Source organism: Rhipicephalus sanguineus, chromosome 1 (assembly GCF_013339695.2).
Source record: "Rhipicephalus sanguineus isolate Rsan-2018 chromosome 1, BIME_Rsan_1.4, whole genome shotgun sequence".
Taxonomy (NCBI): Eukaryota; Metazoa; Arthropoda; class Arachnida; order Ixodida; family Ixodidae; genus Rhipicephalus; species Rhipicephalus sanguineus.
The window spans coordinates 187,446,970-187,465,515 of record NC_051176.1 but is presented as its reverse complement, the minus strand read 5'-3'; the positions used below and the strand labels follow the sequence as shown (position 1 = coordinate 187,465,515).

The following is an 18,546-nucleotide window of genomic DNA, read 5'->3' as shown; positions in this document are numbered from 1 at the left end:
TCATCGTTGGTGAACGTGTGTAGTACAGTGTCCAACGGGCAACGGGATGATGCCGACAATATTTAATGCCGAGCTCCTGCCTCGGTATCTGCCGAAACGATGTGCTCTGCAAGGATGCGTTAGCGACACACATAGTACGCCTGGCGACCCGTGCCTTCTAGATAAGAAACCGGGGCAACGGTTCGGAGTACTGTGCTCGCTGGATTTTCGTGAATCAGTATTCCTGAGGCCCTGTTTCCTTCGCGAACACGCAGGGCCTAGTGTTATTCCTGTTATCAGTGAGCAGATAGCTAAGCTATTATCGCGCTACAATTCGCATGTCTGTATACTTTACACGTAGCGGTAATTTATCGGAACATAAGGCAAAAAAATAATGTAGTACGTATGTCCGCGCACTTTTGTACTTATTACCACACTTGGAAACGATGCTTATTGTGTGCAGTGTAATAAAATGGCGTTATTGTGACTATTGCATAAAACTGAAACGTCCTCTTTTGCGCCTGACTAGGCGTCATTTCTTCTTGTTAGAACTGATCCGCACAAGTAATATGATTTAAAGAACCTGCGTATGAGCGAAGAAAATCAGCAACGCTGCATATATGAGAGCTACGCTGCTCCTTGCTTTAATCCCTCTGTGAATATGCCACGAGCGCCGAATAAAAGTTCCAAGAATAAGTTTCATAGTAAAACCAAGGCGAATTAAACGGCCGTACGCTTAAACACCACTTTCTAGTCATGAGTCGATATTAGTTTAGCTGGCGTTTACTTGAAGCGCACTCGACAAGGACTCGCCGGCTCGCCTTAGCGCGAGTCTTTTGCGATCAGGGGCCTACGAAAACTACTTTTAGATCAAATTTCGCACTAATGCCAAAAAAAATGACGTCACTTGCTTCCCGGATACTGCGTCACATTCGGTTGGCTTCTGCTTCTACGACAGTTTGGCACGCAGGCCGTAGGTAGCACACAAGTCAATACAATATGTACTCTACATACACATTCAACTGAACAGTCACGAAATGAAAACGACATGTGTACAAAAAGTAGAAAATACTAGAGTCGCGAGAAGAAAACCAAAAAAAAACTACATAATACACTGATAGGTCATTTTGCCCCAGTCAACTACTAAAATTTTCAATTTAGACTAGGAAATTGATAATACACACAGCAGCTTTGTCAGACAAACTCAATATTGTGTGAAATGAGCAATGTATTGAATGATTCGTTTGACACTTCCATAACTTCGTCGTGAAATTCGTGTATTCGATTGAGTAGTGAAGGTGCTTGGTAAATCTAACTGTTTCCCGTAATTCGTTCTTATTTTTGGTGTTCTGGAATGACGTTGCCGTAAGCTGTAGCGCGGGTTGGTTGGTGCATCCATGATGTAATGTGTCCTGTTTTGTTTGATATGTTGCATTAACTTGTAATAGTACACTTGATTTGCTTTAACATAGAGTACTTTATAAAAAAGGCTGCGTTTTAAAGTTTTGCAAAGGTCCACGACAACCCTCAAATGCCCGTAGGACTCTTTTTTTTTTTTTTGCAGTAAAATCAGCTTCTTATAATTTTTTGTGTGGTAGTGCCCCAAATTAATATGCAGTAAGTTAGTAGAGAGTAAAATAGAGCGTAATACAACGAAATTTTTAGCTAAGGAGGAACCAGGGTACTCAGTCTATATAAGCTCCATAACTCCATAACTCCATAACTATATAAGCGTCCATAACTGATACGGCAGCTCCAGTGTCCACAAGGGCCAATGTGCGCACGCCATCTACAAACACGTCTACTACATTCGATGGGCTTTGCTGAGGGCTTTGGCAGTTCGATAGCGTCGCAGCCCTTGCCTCTTGGACTGCGACGACTAATTTTCCTGGTCGCGCGCGACCGGACGGGGCCGCATCGGTGACAGTGAGCGGCGTCTTGGGGACGGCGAACGGCGGGTAGATGGAGACGGGCGTGACGTCGGTGACATAGGCGGCGGCTGCTCGTAATATGGGCGGCTGGACTGGCTGGTGACGGTCGATCCGAATCGAGGCGCCTGCATGCGATTGCAATAGCGGGCGACGTGACCGGCGCAACCGCACGCAAAGCAGATGGGGCGGTTGTCCGAAGTGCGCCATCGGCTTGCCGGGCTAGGTCCCATCCATGTCGCAGGACGCGAGGGACGGGGTGGCTGCTGATATGACTGCATGGTGGGCTGCAGTCGTGGCGTATGGATGACGTCGGCGTACGCAGCCGGCACACTCTCTTCGAAGGCCTGAGGCCTGGCGACGGCTCCGGCGTAAGTATGTGGGGGAACCACAGGAATCGCTGGAGGCGGCCTGGCGACAACTTGCGCGTAACTGAGCGGAACAGTCGCCCGAGGGGGCTGGTGGTATTCCGGCATGACCTCCGCGATTTCCTGCTCAATAGCCCGGCGTAGGGGAGGCAGCAGTGTGCTCGACGGCTGTTCAACAGGCTGCGGGTGAGCGAAGGCCAGTAGAGAGAACTGGCGGGCAACCTCCTCGCGCACGAAGGACTTCATTTCGGCGAGCAAGACGGAGTGGTCCGAAATGGCCGACATGCCAGCGAGATCGGCGTCGCGTGATGGAGGTCGACGCGTCATCAGCCGCTGCCGGCGCAGCTCCTCGTAGCTTTGGCACAGTGTGATGACCTCAGCCACAGTGCTAGGGTTTTTCGCGAGCAACATGGTGAAGGCATCGTCGTCGATGCCTTTCATGACGTTCCGGATCTTGTCAGACTCAGGCATGGTCGCATTGGCTTTCTTGCACAAGTCCAGGACGTCTTCAATGTAACTCGTGAAAGACTCGCCGGACTGCTGGGCTCGTTCACGTAAACGCTGTTCAGCCTGCAGCTTACGAACGGCAGGGCGGCCAAACACGTCGACGATGGCGATCTTGAAAGCGGACCACGTAGTGAAATCGGAAGCGTGGTTGTTGTACCATAGGCTTGCGACACCCGCGAGGTAGAAAACCAGGTTGCTTAGTTTTCCTTGCCTCGTCCCATTTATTGGGTACGCTGACGACGCTCGTAAATCGCGAGCCAGTGCTCGACGTCGGTGCCATCCGCGCCGGTGAAAACAGGAGGGTCGCGGATACGGGGGACACCGGGACAGGATGTCGGTGCAGGGGGAGGCGTTTGCTGGGCGGCATCTTGAGTCATGATAGATGGCACGGCACGGGATCGCAGCTCCAAGGGCATTGAATGCTGACCGTAGTTGTTTGAAGGGCACAGCACTCTCCACCAAATTATAAAGATGTTTATTGGCGGACACTCGGCAAAGATGAACGACAGCGACAGTCAAGGCGGGGCCGACTCTGCACGAGCTGCCTTCTCTCCGGAGAGGGCAACCCACTAGAAGGGGCTGGAGAGGACGACCCACTTCAGAGTTCCAAAGCTTCGCTACAAAGCAACCAACAGTTTTACTTAATTCTGTTACAGTTTTGTCCACATGTATGTTCCAGGCCAAATCTTCCTGAAACCACACTCCTAAAATGTTTGACATTTAACCTTCTCGGTTATTCTATCATCGAAAACAATAGTTGCGTTGCAGTTTCGCGGTTTATTAGTTGGGGCAAATATCATGTATTTTGTTTTGGAGGTTATTCTGTCTTAACTAGGAACAGAGTTGCATCATATAGTAGTTCGCTTTTAACTCGAGATCCGGTATAGTGGCAGCTTTAAAGAAAATGTTAGTATCGTCTGCGTACATAACTAATTGTGGCGACTCAGGGATATCACGCAAGTCATTGATATACATGATGAACATCAGAGGTCCAAGTATTGAACCTTGTGGGACATCCGTAGTGATTTCAGCGTAAATCGAAACATCGTTATTTATGCTGACATATTGATATCGGTTTGTTAGGTAATGACGTAAAAGTTTGTGAACGTTTCCCCGTACACCATACTTTTCCACTTTATCAATTAATAAGTTGTGGCAAACCGAATCGAATGCTTTTCTGAGATCAACAAATAGACCTAATGTATACATTCGATTTTCAATATTTGATATTATTTCATGTTTAATATTAAGAAGAGCTCCTTCACAAGATTTCTTTTTTTGAAAACCGTACTGCATGTCACTGATTACGTTGTATTTATTGAAGAATTTCTGCAGTCTAACGTTCAAGACACTCTCAAAGACCTTTGATAAGACAGAAATGGGCCCGTAATTTGTCATTAAATGTTTATCCCCTCCTTTGTGGATAGGGCACACTCGTGCTATTTTTAGACGATCGGGAAATATACCGCTTTCAAACATTCTGTTTATGATATGAATAAAACGGGTGCGATAATATCCGCAATATATTTCATTGGGTCTGGTTTGACATCATCATGACCAGCAGAAACATTGTTTTTCATTTTGAGAAGTAGTTGAGCAACTTCAGTAGGTGTAACAGGTGTAAGTATCATCGAGTTAGAGAGGCTGGAACTGTTCACGATAGGTGTGGTCGTGTGTTCCTGGGCGCTAAAAACAAAATATTCATTTAAAGCAGCTGCTGCCTCCGTACCGGTCAACACTCCAGTGGGTGTCTTTATGTTGATGTCAGCGCTCTTTGTTTTCATGGCATTGAGGTCTCTGACTTCATTCCAAACTTTCCTAGGGTCATTCTTCATTTTATCAAATAATTGTGCATAGTACTTAATTTTTGCTTGCTTCAGTTCAGCATTCACCTTATTTCTAAATTTCCTAAAGTCGCTAAACAGATCAGCACTTCTACATTTTACAAACTAGTGGTACAGTTTGTTCTTTCTTGTAATCATTTTTAACAAGTGGGCATTTATTCAAGGTCTGCGTATCTTCCTGTTCCTTCGGTAGCGTGGTTTTAACGGAAACACTTGGTCATAACAGTGGATCGTTTTTTCAAAGAACAAATCGAACAAAATATATGATATTGGCTTCTATGGAAGCTTCGTTACCAGTTACCTTGGCTGTACAGCAGCAAAAACCGTCTGAATTCCCGACGGGCATTTTAGCGCTTACTTTGTATCCATTCGTGCAGTTCCAGGTTATGCGTGTGCAGTGTCAGGTAGCTCAACGAATTTTCGTGTATGGGTTGCACTTGTGCCCTCCCTTGCTTTTATTCCGCGTTCTGCGAGTGCCGTAAGTCATAGAGACTATGAGGGCAGCTGTGAAGAAGCTGCTTCGTTGCATGTGCTACATTTGCGTACACAAGCGCAAGTATGCTTCTGTGGAGCGGCTGTCGCGCTCCTTGGACGCCTCGGCTTGCGGGCAAGACACCCTCGCAACTTCCTTTCAGCTAAGCTACAGGGATCGACGCGGTCATCATTGATCTGTGAATAATTTTATCTGGATTTACTGGCTCTACGAACCACAGGCCCATGCTATCTTCGAAGGTAAGTTCATCATTTTCATTACCTTTGCATATTGCAATCGAAAATTATGAAAAGAGAACAAGCGTTTTGAGTGATTTCAGTGTGTGACCACGTAATAATTGTGGTAAACGTGATTGAGCCGTCGTAACGTAGTACATATATATTAGGTTTGCTGTTCACATTCGAAGGTATTCATATTTATTGGCCGCTTAATCAAACTATTTTCAAGATATACATTAGCTTTCGTGCTCGGATTTTTGTACTTCATTGCTTCATCTGGCTTGCTGCGTGTGACACGCACTGACTTTTTAGGAAGTAGAAATTATGAAAGTAGAAATTGCTCATAAAAAATTATAGCTTTTAAAAAAATATTGATAGTGTTAGGTCCGCCGCCACACAATGCATCTCCGATGAAATCTCCTGCGTGTTTGGCTCGGGGTTTCTTTCAGTATCACAAGCAAGCAATAGATTTTCTGCAGGTGTCACATATGCGCTAACTAAATCACTTATCGGTGGGGGGCACTTTAGCAACACAAGAAACATGATGTCACTAAGAAAACGTTTTCTAAAATTCTTTCTCACCTGAAGATAAACGAGTGGGTTTGGGGACCACGAAATGTTCGCTGCTGTACTGCCGTAGCCGATGCCGGAATCGTGCACGCCGTCGTATTGATAGTATGAGTTGTTGATGATGTCACACAACGGGTCGCGAAGATGATGTCTTGATGGTTCCAGTGTGTCGTAAATCCGATCAGTCGATGAGGCAGTGCAGAGGGTCACGCGCAGATTTTCGTCTGTGTCTTCGTTGTTCAGTTTCGCCGGCAGTCAGATGCAGGGATGGCCTTGTGCCGCCAGTAGTATATGCCGGATATGGCCTGAAGAATAAAAACGAATGGGTTTGAGGACCACAGATCACCTCACTGCTGCGCTGCCGTCCCTGGACAAAGTGTGTTTAGCCACCTATTCCGATACACTAATTGGGCCTTTACGTCGCAATAAACTTGAGAATAACTATTTGTACGCCGAGATGACATGCCGCGGAAAAACGAAAACTTATCCATACCACCTCCATTCAAAATATAGGTGTTATCGCCAAATGAGGCGTCTTCCACGTTGAATAAAGGAGTCCGAATGTTCGTGAATAGGCATATTTCTTGATGTTATAAAATGTCGCGTACTTAATTTTTTATGTAAAATGTCACATCACATGCTGCAGCCTCGAGAAGTGCATGCCGATAGCCACCGCGGTGGTACAGTCGTTACGGTGCTCGGAGGCTAAGCTGAAGGGTGCGTGTTCGTTGCAGGCGAAAGCGCCAGAGGCCCGTGTACTTAGATTTAGGTGCACGTTAAAGGGCCCCAAGTGGTCGAAATTTCCGGCAGCGCACTGAGCGTGAACGCACTGCGAAGAAGCTTCTGCTGAAGATCTTATAGTTGTACAACAAAAGCGCTTCGCCTTGACGCAGCCCATTCATAAATTTTTGTAGTCGACCTATGCAAAGCAAGTTACTTTTTAACAATTTTAATCTTCTTTGCATAAAAAAAGCAACAGTCGGCGTAACAGTACTACGTATCAAGGAGCCCAGTACTCTATAGGCGCGTCTGTTGACATGCGCGTCCCTCGATTCTCTTTTATTTTTGTGAGGTGGCTACAGATAACTGGAAGTATCTGTACCCTGATTTACAAGCTCTGCAGTGGACCGGCCTTGCACTCGCCGACGGTATTACATGCATGTAAGGTCCACTCGATGCACACATGCCTTATTTTAATTTATTAAGGAAATGAGCGAATGTATTCGAAAGTAGCCGACTTCAGTTATTAGTACTGCGTCCGGAAATTTCATTGTTCATAATCGCACATATAAAGTACAGCAGGTAATTTCACCCGTTTTTTTCATTGTTTATTCGCTCGATCTTTGTTGTTAATATAGTACCAGCCACGCAGCTTCCCTTATTATTCCCAATATTTCCCTTGCCGTCCCGCATCTTACATAGTGAGACACGCGAGAAGGAGACGCGGTTAAAGAGCACCGAGACTGTAACTCCTTTGGCTGTTCATCTGTGCGCTACTTACGGTCGCTTCGTCGTTATTGTCTGTTAGCTCTTTTGAGCGCCATAATGCCATGCACTGATTCCATTTCGCAGCGCCCTGCCACTGTTATGAGCCTCTTAAGCTACGACAAAGAGAGGTAAGTGCCTGAGTTTGACAGTGCAAGAATATGAGCCTTGGCGGAAAGATGAGGTACCGAGATGGAAGGCGCTGTGCTTTCCCCGCCAGAGAAGTGAAAAGCAGCGAGAGAGAGGTACAATGGCTGCAAGCCATTGCAGGGTGGTGTTCATCGTTCTTGATCTCGTAAACGTTACTCTTTTTTCAACCTCATTCCTTGCTCATTCTTTTTCTGCTGGCACTTTCTAAGGAGGCAAGGTGCCGTCCTCTCATATTCAACTTTATAAGAAAGAAGAAAAAAATACAAGAGCTTCAATAACGTTTTCATTTTATCACATTTATGATAGTCTCTCCAAAGCTAGACAGGGACACTCCTCGAGGAGCTGTCACCTTCGTTCATACAACAGACGAACGAGATGAAATTTTCCATAGCATTCGTGCTCTACAGGAATCCAGAAAATGTTGTTTCTTCGCTCTCTTGCTTCCTTCTTTATTTTTGCTACTGCTGAAAACGCTGATAAAAACGCTTTCGAAAACTCTGGTGGTTTAAAAACATCCTTCGTGCAAGCAGGCGCATTGAGTCGCTGAGCGCATTTTCACTACGCTGACGAATGGCGCATTCACACTTGAGAAGCAAATAGAAAGTGAGGGCGCCACAGCGGCCTCAAAACCATGTTCGCGCGCGTCAAAAATGTTCACATTTGTTCTGCCCCTCCTGCTCGACAATGAATTCTCGCCGCTTCGAGAATTCATTCTATTCTGCCCATTTCTTCAGCCTTTAATTTATTACCTAATTCAAGTAATGCATGCAAAACACGGAAAAGAAATAGCTTTCACCTTTTCAAACCGTTGTTTCGGCAGATACACCAACAGAAACTACATAAGCGGGCACGCCAGCAGCGCCGGCGGCGGATTCACCCGGCTGTGCAAAAGCGAGATACGTTGGCGACTGCCGACTTGCTGCTGTTCAACTTCCACGAATTTCAGTCTTCTCCGCAATCTTAATCCAAACCAGGCTCTCGAGAAACGCGTCCTTGTCGAGGCTGTGAGTTTTGTCGTGCTGCACGGGTAGTTTGCAAGTGCGCCAATGCGAGCCACCGCCGACGCCCTGGCCGCCATGTTGAACTTGCGATCGGCCCTTGTTTACAACACGTGGTTTAAGCTAGTGCAGCCAAAGTACGGCTTCCCGTGAAGCGGAAAGGCGATCCGCTTTCGCGTAGCGGAAAAATCGGTCTCGGACCGATTTTTCCGCATCGGGCTCGCCGCCTGGTTTTCCTGCCGCTTAGACGGCGAAGCGAGTGAATTTCCGGCGAGTTTTGCCGCTTTCGCCCCTTCGTGTCCAAGTGCGAACGCGTCTGAAGTGTTGTCGAGTCGCCGTTTAAACGCACGTGGGTGCAGACAAGTATACACTTTATCAAAGACGGTGACATACACATTGACTGTGACAACTATCGTTGGATAGTTTCTGCTGCAACTTTTTAAATTAAAAGTATATAAGCAGATGTTCACGCAATGAAGAGGAGAAGAACGCAGTATACGTAAGTTACCTGTCCGAGAAAACAGCATCTTGTAAAGTTTCTCGAAAGAAGGAATGCAACCAAGCTTGCCATTAGCTCGGCGAAGCGTAGGACACAGTGAACAATGAGCGCGGCGACTTATATGCTATCAGCAATATCACCGGCGTTTCTCGAGTGTTTGTGACTGTAAGCATTCATGGACAAAGCATGCTCATATAAGTGGATTCAAAAGCATACAGGTCTATTATAAGCCACGAAAAATTCCAAATCAAAGTTTCAAAGAGCGTTACACTGTTACAGATCTTTTACCAGTAAAATCATCAAAATAAGTCCTGGTGTCGGTCAAAATTTTCAAATGCCGTTCCCCAAGGATGCAATGCGGGCATGTTGGGGAACACATCTTCAGTAGGTTTTTTTGTAGCGCACATAAAAGAAATGACAAATGTAGGCACACATAGACGCACAGGGCGCTAACTTTTAACGATGGTTTGTTTTCGGAAACCAGGGTACACTTATGCACTCTCCTCACGAGTCACAGCCACGCGATAATGGTGAACGAAGCGACAATTACATTGATGTCTCAAGACATGCGCAGATATTCTAATTCTTTGTCCGACAGTGCCAACGACGGCTTGCTGATGCACATATCTCCGAGCGCAGCAATCTGTCCGGCTTCTCTTGTAAGTCTTGTTAGTTCACATGTGCTACTGCCTGTTATTTTGGTGGACTTAAAGAGAGGGGAACATTGATGCTGATTACAATGGAGTGCGAGAAAGTCATCACATGCGATTTTTTCAACTTTATGCTTGTGTTTACGTAACCTATCGTTGATGCATCTTCCTGATTGCCCGACGTAACACTTCCAGCACGTTAAGGGTATGCTGTAGACGACCGAAGTCTTACGTTCAACAAACTTATTTCTGTGTTTTACTTAGCAGCTCGGAGCACTTTGCTTCTCTGGTTTTGTTTCTCTGCATGGGCTGATTAGTTTATTAGGCAACCACTGGTAGTTATAAGTGACAGCAAGAGATCACGAAGCTACGATCGTTTCAGTGCACTGAACATTGAGTTAACAGACGTTCAAGCGTAACGGCGAGTCATCTGCGAGTGTTACAACTCCGCCCGTTCACGTTGAACTTAAGTCACATACGCAGCCGCTATTCTGGGAAGTTTCACGCAGCCCCTTTGCTATCAAAGATTTCATCATGGAGCTGGAACTTTAGGCAACCTTGGAATTGACGGAATATTCAAAATGGCGTACTCCTGTTCTCGCGCAAGAAATATGGGTCGCTTCAAATCCGAGGCAACTACCCAAACACAATCAGTCAATTGGTGAGAAAGAACTATTATCTTTTACCCACAGGCTAATAAATGTTCGCAAATTGAAGCAAGTACAATAACAGATGTACACCAACAACTTTTCGTTGATGATGTAGCGTACTCTACAAATATAGGCCGTGATTTTTCAAGGTTCAACGTTTAGCGTATATTTCAGTACGACGTGATTTGTTTCAAAGAATAATTATTACTGTCCCGCAGAAGTACTTGAGATATACCGTATACTTGAACGACATTCTTGTAGGGAGTGAAACGGTTGAAGACAATCACTTCATGCTCACATACGCAAGTTTCTAGGTGACTTCTTCTTTGTCAGTTATTCTAGGAAAGCATGTTGTTTAGGACACAGGGCTGTCTAACATGGCGGTTACCCATCGAAAAAGAAATGGAGGCTAAATTTCGACTGCATGTACAAAGGAACTCAGTTTCTTGAAACAGTGTACATTTAACTTTTTTTTTTGTTGAGGGTCGCTTAGAGGTCCCGTAAGTCTCGTATTGTTTTCTCGATAGCAGCACCACATTGGAAGAGAGCGAAGAACACCACAAAACTTTCGCTAGTCTGAAGAAGCTACTTACGTCAGAATCTCCATTACTGTGGTTTAACCCCAGCACAACCTTGGAGTTATCGGGGGATGCAGGATTAGTTCGCATAGGAGCAGGTAGCCGTCGTAGTGACGGCGGAAAGCAGCCCGTAGCGTAGGCAGGCAATCAAAATTACGGCCGTATAGTATATTGCGAAACTATCGCCACACAAACTTCGTGGGGGATGTGTAACGATGCATGCATGGGCGTGACTTTCCGTGTGTGATCGTGAGTAGAGTTTTGTGTGTGTTTTCTACCAATAAACAATATATGCACAATAATGCGGCGAGAAAAATCTCGGGAGGTGCGCCTTTCTTTCGTTACTAGAACAAGGCCCTTGACCCTGTGCGGCCCATTCTTAGCATGCAGACGCAGCATAAACAAATACGTCCTCCTACAAACACGTTCTGCGTTCTTTTCAAAGCGTCGCGCCAAAAGTTTCCGTTCACAGTTTTAAAGTCCTCTGTTCGACCACGTGATTGAAAAATTTCTCTAACTGCTTGCTTTTTGAATTGTTACTTAATTTTGCTGAAGTTTTGCCTCTGCTTGCACTATGGGGACTGAAGGCATTGCAATAAGGCGTACGTATACAGTCGCGGCCACTGTTCGAGGACACAATGCAGTCTTTGCCAGCGCTCCGCGGAGCCCTACGCCGGCGCCCGGCGAAAGCTTCAGGTAGGCGCATAGAAATAGGCGATGAAAGCGATAGGCGGAGCACTGGCTCGTCGTCATTATTATTTATCAGCGCAAGCGTGAAGGTGAGCCGCAGCAGACGAAGCATTTGGCGCCTGCGCGTGGAAATATTGCAAGACCCTTTCGCTACCTTTGACAGAGCACATACGCAAGCGCCTTTTTTTTTAAGCCAAAGACAAAGAATGGTATATATCAGCCATCCTTACAACTGTCATCGCGATCGCCCATTGGAATCGACAAATAAACACTCTTGCGTGCTTTAAAACGTGCATATGAAAGAAAGAGCGGGGCCACCGAAGTTTACTACGTGTTGAGAATGATGTTACCAGCCGCGTTCGTTGCCTAAGTGTGCTGTGTTTCTTTCGCCGAAGGATAAAATGTATGCGAGAACGATGATAGGATACAAGGTTGATCACGTAATTCTTGTGATTCAAGATGTTTTAATGCTGAATGAAACTTGCTTTTTCTCTGCAAGCTTCAGGCAGGCGTTGTGCCCCTCTTGGTGGCAGTTGCCAGCTTGCTCTCTCCCTCTTTTCTCTGTGTCCTTGTGCTTGTATGTATACAAATCAAATAATAATAATAATTCACGATGGCTGACGGATGCGCTTGTCACAGAAATCTGCAGCCCGTCTCCTGCAATGGTCATTCTATTTTGATGGCTCATGAAAGTCTCGGGCATACTGACTCCTAAAGTGCGTGGGATCTGAACCATAATTGCCTTCTTTGCTTTTTTTTCCCTTTCGTGCGGCAAAATTTAGTTCTAGCGGTTCTACTTGAGCACATAAAAGCAATAACGATCCATTGCGTGATTTGTATTTATTGATGTGTTGATGGAACGAGTCGGAGGACTTCCCGAGGTCAAAGGGCAGCCCACAGGAACGAAGGATCGCGTGACTGCGCTCATCGTCTGGAAATCATATAGACACAGGCTTCGACAGGATTCCAAGAGTAGGGTAAGAGCATGGAAGTATTGCACAGTAGAGCTCTCAGCAGTGGTCGTCTGCGTCACGAAGCGTCTGATTTGCTCGAGAAGCATATCAATGGGCCCTGTATACACCGACGAGTGTAATACCAGAAGGCCTCGCTTACCAAAAAAAAACAAATGAGTTTAACGAATACCTCTCCCGGCTTTCTTTTCACTTTCAGCATCTAATGGCGATTTATCATGGGCGAACGCTCTTGTGACGAAAAATAGAACAGTTCGGAGGCCTTGTTGCTGCGCCTCGTTGGCAGTGTATCGACTACCCAACGTATTAAACATATTCAAACTAACAGATGATAGTTTACGTCTAATGGCGAAATTTTAATAAGTATGGTATTTTTAAATATTTTCTTTTTTCACGTAATATAGCTATCTTGAGTATTTTTGGCGCATGGTTTTGAGTTATGATTTCAATTTATGTATACGACTGCAAAGCTGTTTATGTACCAAACGTTGCAGCCTTTGTACAAAGGAGGTGGTAGAGCTGGTCAAGCCTCAGATATGGAGCTGTTATCCTGCTATCCTCAACAACAGAACACTCGATTGTGTACTGATGTGGTGAAATAAAACAAATGTAAAAAATCTCGGAGAAGAAACAAAGAGCACAAAGCACAATACACTGGTGAGATTTCTGCGCCTCCATATTTCGTCACCCTGTTCGTCACAATGCCAGAGTGCATGCGCACGCGCTAGTTTGATTTAAGTCAAAGACTCTTCACTAAAATGAAAATCACCCATCATCACGCCCAAATATTTAACAAATATGGGCCATTAGCATGTTTTTCTTGACAGAATTGGTTTACTATCCGATCAGCATTGCAGAAATGTGCAGATAAAATGGGGTTACCGTGAAGGTTCCCCGTGCTCCGTTTCAGCCATCCTTTCTGGTAACAATGCTTCTGTTTTGACACTTATCCTATATTTCTGTGCGAGCCATCTTTTGACAGTTGCGTTAACTTACTTTACTGGGTTTTTATAAAGTCAAACTGCAAGCATTATGCTTTGGCTTTGTCTCGCTTCATGATTGACTCAGGTCTATAACAAACACCAGACATTCAGTATAATAAAGCATTCTCATGCTGTGAAGACATAGGAGATTGGTCATATAGTTGTAGATACGTTTCTTGCACAGTCGTATACCGAAACAGCAAGTATGTTGAAAGACTGAAAAAAAACACGAAGGCCTAGTATTGGCCGAAAAATAACTTGTGTAAGCCGTGCATACGATCTGTTATGCAAACTAAAACTACCATTGGCACTCCAAACCACCAAGCCCTCCGCATCTGCGCTATAAAAAAGCTGAGATCGCATGCTGGTGTTCGCTTCTAATCAGACGTTAGCGTCCCCGCGTTCAGCTATCCGTACGTTACGTACACCGTGTATGTTAACGCATCGTGTGGCATTCCATGGCAGATTCTCAAGCTGAAAACTTGACCTGCAGTTCTTCATATTGACGCAAAGTGACGAGGCGAAGGTTGCGAAATAGAGGGTCGTTTCTATTACAAAGCATGCGAATTACAACATAAAGGTCGGTTATTGAATTTTCCAACCATCTCTGCTACCCTTTAGAATGGTTCTGAAAGATATGCACAAAGCATTCACAAACTTTTCATCTGAGAGACTGCACTACATCTTGGCTTCAAACATCACTCGCGATTATGCAGCGACGTAGTTTGCCTTCTCTTGGACCGCAAGGCATTTTGGATGCAGACGCACACCTTCGCCTGTGTGTGTGCCTTCATGCAATATGCTTTGCGTACCAAGGCTCATGAATACTTTTGATATTGCACCCACACAGAAACACACTCAAAAACGCAACTTCATCGGCCAGAACAAGAACGCAAAGAACAAATGCGAGGAAACATGCCGACGTTATTGAAAGAGCGTTCTATCTATGCGACCGCACGATTATCATAACGATCCGCATTTCCCTCATGCAACGTTACTCTCTCCCCTGAGGTGGTTCGCGGGTGTGTGTGTGGCCGGTCTGCGTTACAGCATGCCATCCAGCCGAGCATGCATAACTGTTGCGATAGCTTCTTTGTTCTTGTGCGCCGACCCTACAAGCTTCTCTAGCTTTCGTAAAGCAAGGAGCCCAAACATATATAGGGGGACAACGGTCGAAGACAGCCACTTTCTCTCCTTGTTTCATATAGTGTAACACCATGGTAAGAGTACCTACCATGAGCAAGACACACTGAGTTACACGTCAAGTGACGTCAGTTTCAGAAACGTTGCTGCCGTGTTCACGCGTGATTGGCAACGAGTCGAAATCATTAGCATTATGTTCATGCCAAATGGTCGGGCCACGCAATGAACTTTTACATGACAGCTTGAATGCAAGCAGCCCGATCTCGACAGAGTTTATGAACGGAGAGAACATAAGAAACAGATGACTCAACGTGGAACACAAAAGAAACGACATTTAGTACATGATTACGTGAGGACGCAGCGCTCAGATCAGCTATAGGAGAACGATTAGCGAGCTACCAATCGAGAGGAGCTGTGTCAGCGATAGGCTCTGGCTGTAAATACCCGCTGGGGAAAGCAGCCGCCTTGGTGCCAAGGAGGTCCGTCAGGTACACAAGGCCTTCTCAGGCACACGAGGTGACCTTCCGAAATGAGAACAGGCTCAACTCTCCACACGAACACCACGGACACTGACGCACACACGTATACGTGCTTTCGGGCACGCTTGATTACACCCTCGCACGGGGGCCTTTGATGACTCTGGCGTTGGTATATGTATAGTTTGTTTTAAAACGGGCGCGCGCATGCAGCCCTCGACAACACATAGTCCACGTTCTAAATTTTTTCTCCGATTACTGCTATCTATGGACGTATTCCTGAATGACGAAGTTAAGAGCACGCAGGACGGAATGCAGTAAAGTCATCTTTGAAAACACAGCTAAAGAAAGAAAAAAGAAACGTGACTGATCCCTCCGTCTAGGAGTCGCTATAAGATGATAGATGACGTGTCTGCAGAGGAGTAGTCGATTGTTTATTGTGCATTGATATATGGGAGCTTGTACAATGCCTATTGGTGTTTGAGATCTACAGCACCGTTTGACGTGGATGCACCCACGTTGACGCCCAGTGGCACATCTTTATCCCGACGCCTAACGCCCATGATCATGATTCAACCTTTGTGGTAGCTGATGTTGTTAATATATACCTGCACACAGCATATGGTGAATCCCGCGCGAAGATGGCATCAACAAGCACATAATAAACAATGGTACTCGATATGCGCTCCTTCAAAGCGTCGTCAATTGAGGAGAGAAACGGGAAGTTGTGGGCGCCCCAGTAATGGGTTAACTTACGCCTCTGCTCATGGATACACTACCACACTGAGCTTCAGGAATGCGGAAAGCAGAGGTTCGTAGCTTGAGCCTTGAATACGAGAAGGCGTTCCGGTTCCCACTTGCGTGTCTCTCTCCACCAAGGCGCGATATTCACTCGTCGAAGTCGTTGCCATTTCGGTGGCGCTTATTGCAGCAGTTTTATTAATCAGTGCTACTGCACTCGGAGCAGTAGGTGGCGGAAAAGCACCGTTGGTGTATGTGGAAGCAGCACTACTTTGACAAAGAGCCGTCACACGCTAACAGGACGCGAAAGGCAAAGCATGTAATATGTGTCTAGGGCGCTGCCTCGATGCCAGCGCGGCCAGCCGTTCCTTCGCTGGCATCGAGGCGCCCTAACTGTGCTGCCATCAGGAGCGAGCACTTTCGTGTACTCATTGATCACGTACCGTACATTTTTAAACTGTCGACACCACGAAAATACGCCACTTGCTTCTGTATACACTAGATTGTCTTATTTATCGTCATTTTTTCACATTCTTTATGCGGACCTTTCCCACAGCGCTGCTTAGAAGCGCAGCGCCCTCGGGCGCTCTAGCGGAATCGCACAAGCCCCTCTTTCTGGCAAGATACATGTTCCGCGCGCTTCGCACAACGACAGACTTCATTTGCAATCTACAAGGCGCACAAAAGAGGAGGTGCCTGTACTAATGATGCAGAACTATCGATGGTACTATCGATACTATCGATAGCAGCGTCACTATCGAACTATCGATAGTGAAAAATACTATCGATAGCGCTATCGATAGTAAAAAATTCGATGGTACTGTCGATAGTATAAAATCAACAGCGCGGACTCCCTGCAGAATAAACTTCGTTTTCCGCGCGCGCGGTATATAGTGGAGCCGGAGGAGCAGGCTGAAGGGCAAGAAATTTACCAATTTCGAAAAATGAATTGCGTGGTCTTATAAAGGCTACAACTTTCAGGATGAGCAAAACTGCTTGGTTTGACCAAAGTACAAAGAGCTGTGATTTATATCACATCGATCCATTCATTGAATTCAAAATTACGATAGCATTAGATAGAAGTATGGAAACTCTTATTCACCGATTGAGGCTAGGCACCGCATACACAAAACATTTTTTGCACAGAATTGGTAGAACTGAAACTCCCGAATGCGAATGTGGATTTATAGATGAAGACGTATGTCACCTTCTCATAGACTGTCCACATCATGACACGCCACGACGCCGTCTTAAATCGGAACTGTTGGCATTAGACCGCAGACCGTTTAGCTTGAGGAAACTTCTGGGCCCGTGGCCAACTAGAGTTTTACAGACGCAAGCTTTAAAATCGTTAACACGTTTCTTACAAGACAGCGGCATTGCTGACAAGTACTAAGAAATACCGAACTTTCATTTGTATAACACATGTCATACTTATTATGCGCAGTCTCATATGACACCCATCATATGTGTGTGCTGAAGTGAATAACGTATCGACTGTTATGTACTCACGAGCGAATACATCTTCTTAAAGACCAGACGTGTGCTCTGCTGTTTTGTGCTGGTCGGACCAAATATTAACGACGGACATTATCAGAGACTTCATTCGCTGTCTTTGGAACATTTCTTTATCATTTTGTTGTGATATGTGCCTATAAGTGTGTTTTTGCATATGTGTGCCCGAGTGTTCTACTTTACATGAACTGCCTTGTATGTTTTACTTTAAGATATGTGTTCAAGTTTCACTCAAGGGCTAAGGAGTAGCCGGCGCCATAATTGTGCGCCAACATCTCCTTATATATCATATCAATAAAAAAAAAAAGGGCAAGAAAGTTGACATGATTGTGTTCTTCACCAGAGTGCTTTGCTGACAAATGATCATAAAGTCAAACTATTCAGCTGTAGCGGAAAGGAAGATTTTACTTGTGGTAGGACTGCGCGGCTTCAGAGTGATATTGCATTTTTTGATTTCAAGATAAAAAAAATTCCAAGAAGTTTATTGTAAGGGGTAACTGGTTGCTTTCGGATACGAATTTATTGATGGACATATTCCGCCATTTTTGCAGAGAAATTAATTATTGACTGCGGAAATAATTAATTTCTCTGCCAAAATTGCTCATAAATTAAGCGAAGCTGGTAGTAGGATATCACAAATATTTCGGCAATATGGCCAGCCAGCAACAGCATCATTATTCACACCACTATCGATAGTATTGTCACATGGTTGTGACGGTGAAGAACGCTGCAGCAAGACTGGGAAATACGGAGGTCTTTATTTGAGCGAACTTGTGTCCAGAAAATCACAACTCAAAATACAAGCGATACATGCTGAGCACTGATAGCGGCGGGAGCTGTCGTCAGCCGTTGAGTAATCTGATCATCGGTGGTACGCGTCGTCCTTTATACATCAGTCATCAAACCTTCCAGCGTTATCGCTGGTGCTCGCATAAGCTCTCGAATAAACTTGACTATTCGCGTCCGGCGCGTAACCTTAACAGAACGATCTCAAACAATTGTGAAGCTTCTCGCACATTACGGCGTGGTCTGCGTCAAATGTTGCTAACAGTCTTTGATGGTGAAACCCGAATACGTCAAAACAAAGCAATAAAAACGCGTGGCAGTAAT

At 45.4% G+C, this 18,546-nt stretch overlaps 1 long non-coding RNA gene across 1 annotated transcript in view; it reads right to left on the bottom strand.

Annotated features, from left to right (window-relative positions):
- Positions 1-5,073: 5,073 nt before the first annotated feature.
- LOC119403929 (uncharacterized) overlaps positions 5,074-18,546 on the bottom strand; it is a 148,254-nt gene continuing 134,781 nt past the window's right edge. The window contains exon 4 of the long non-coding RNA XR_005186111.2: positions 5,074-6,212. This is a non-coding gene — a long non-coding RNA (uncharacterized LOC119403929). The remainder of the gene's footprint in view (positions 6,213-18,546) is intronic.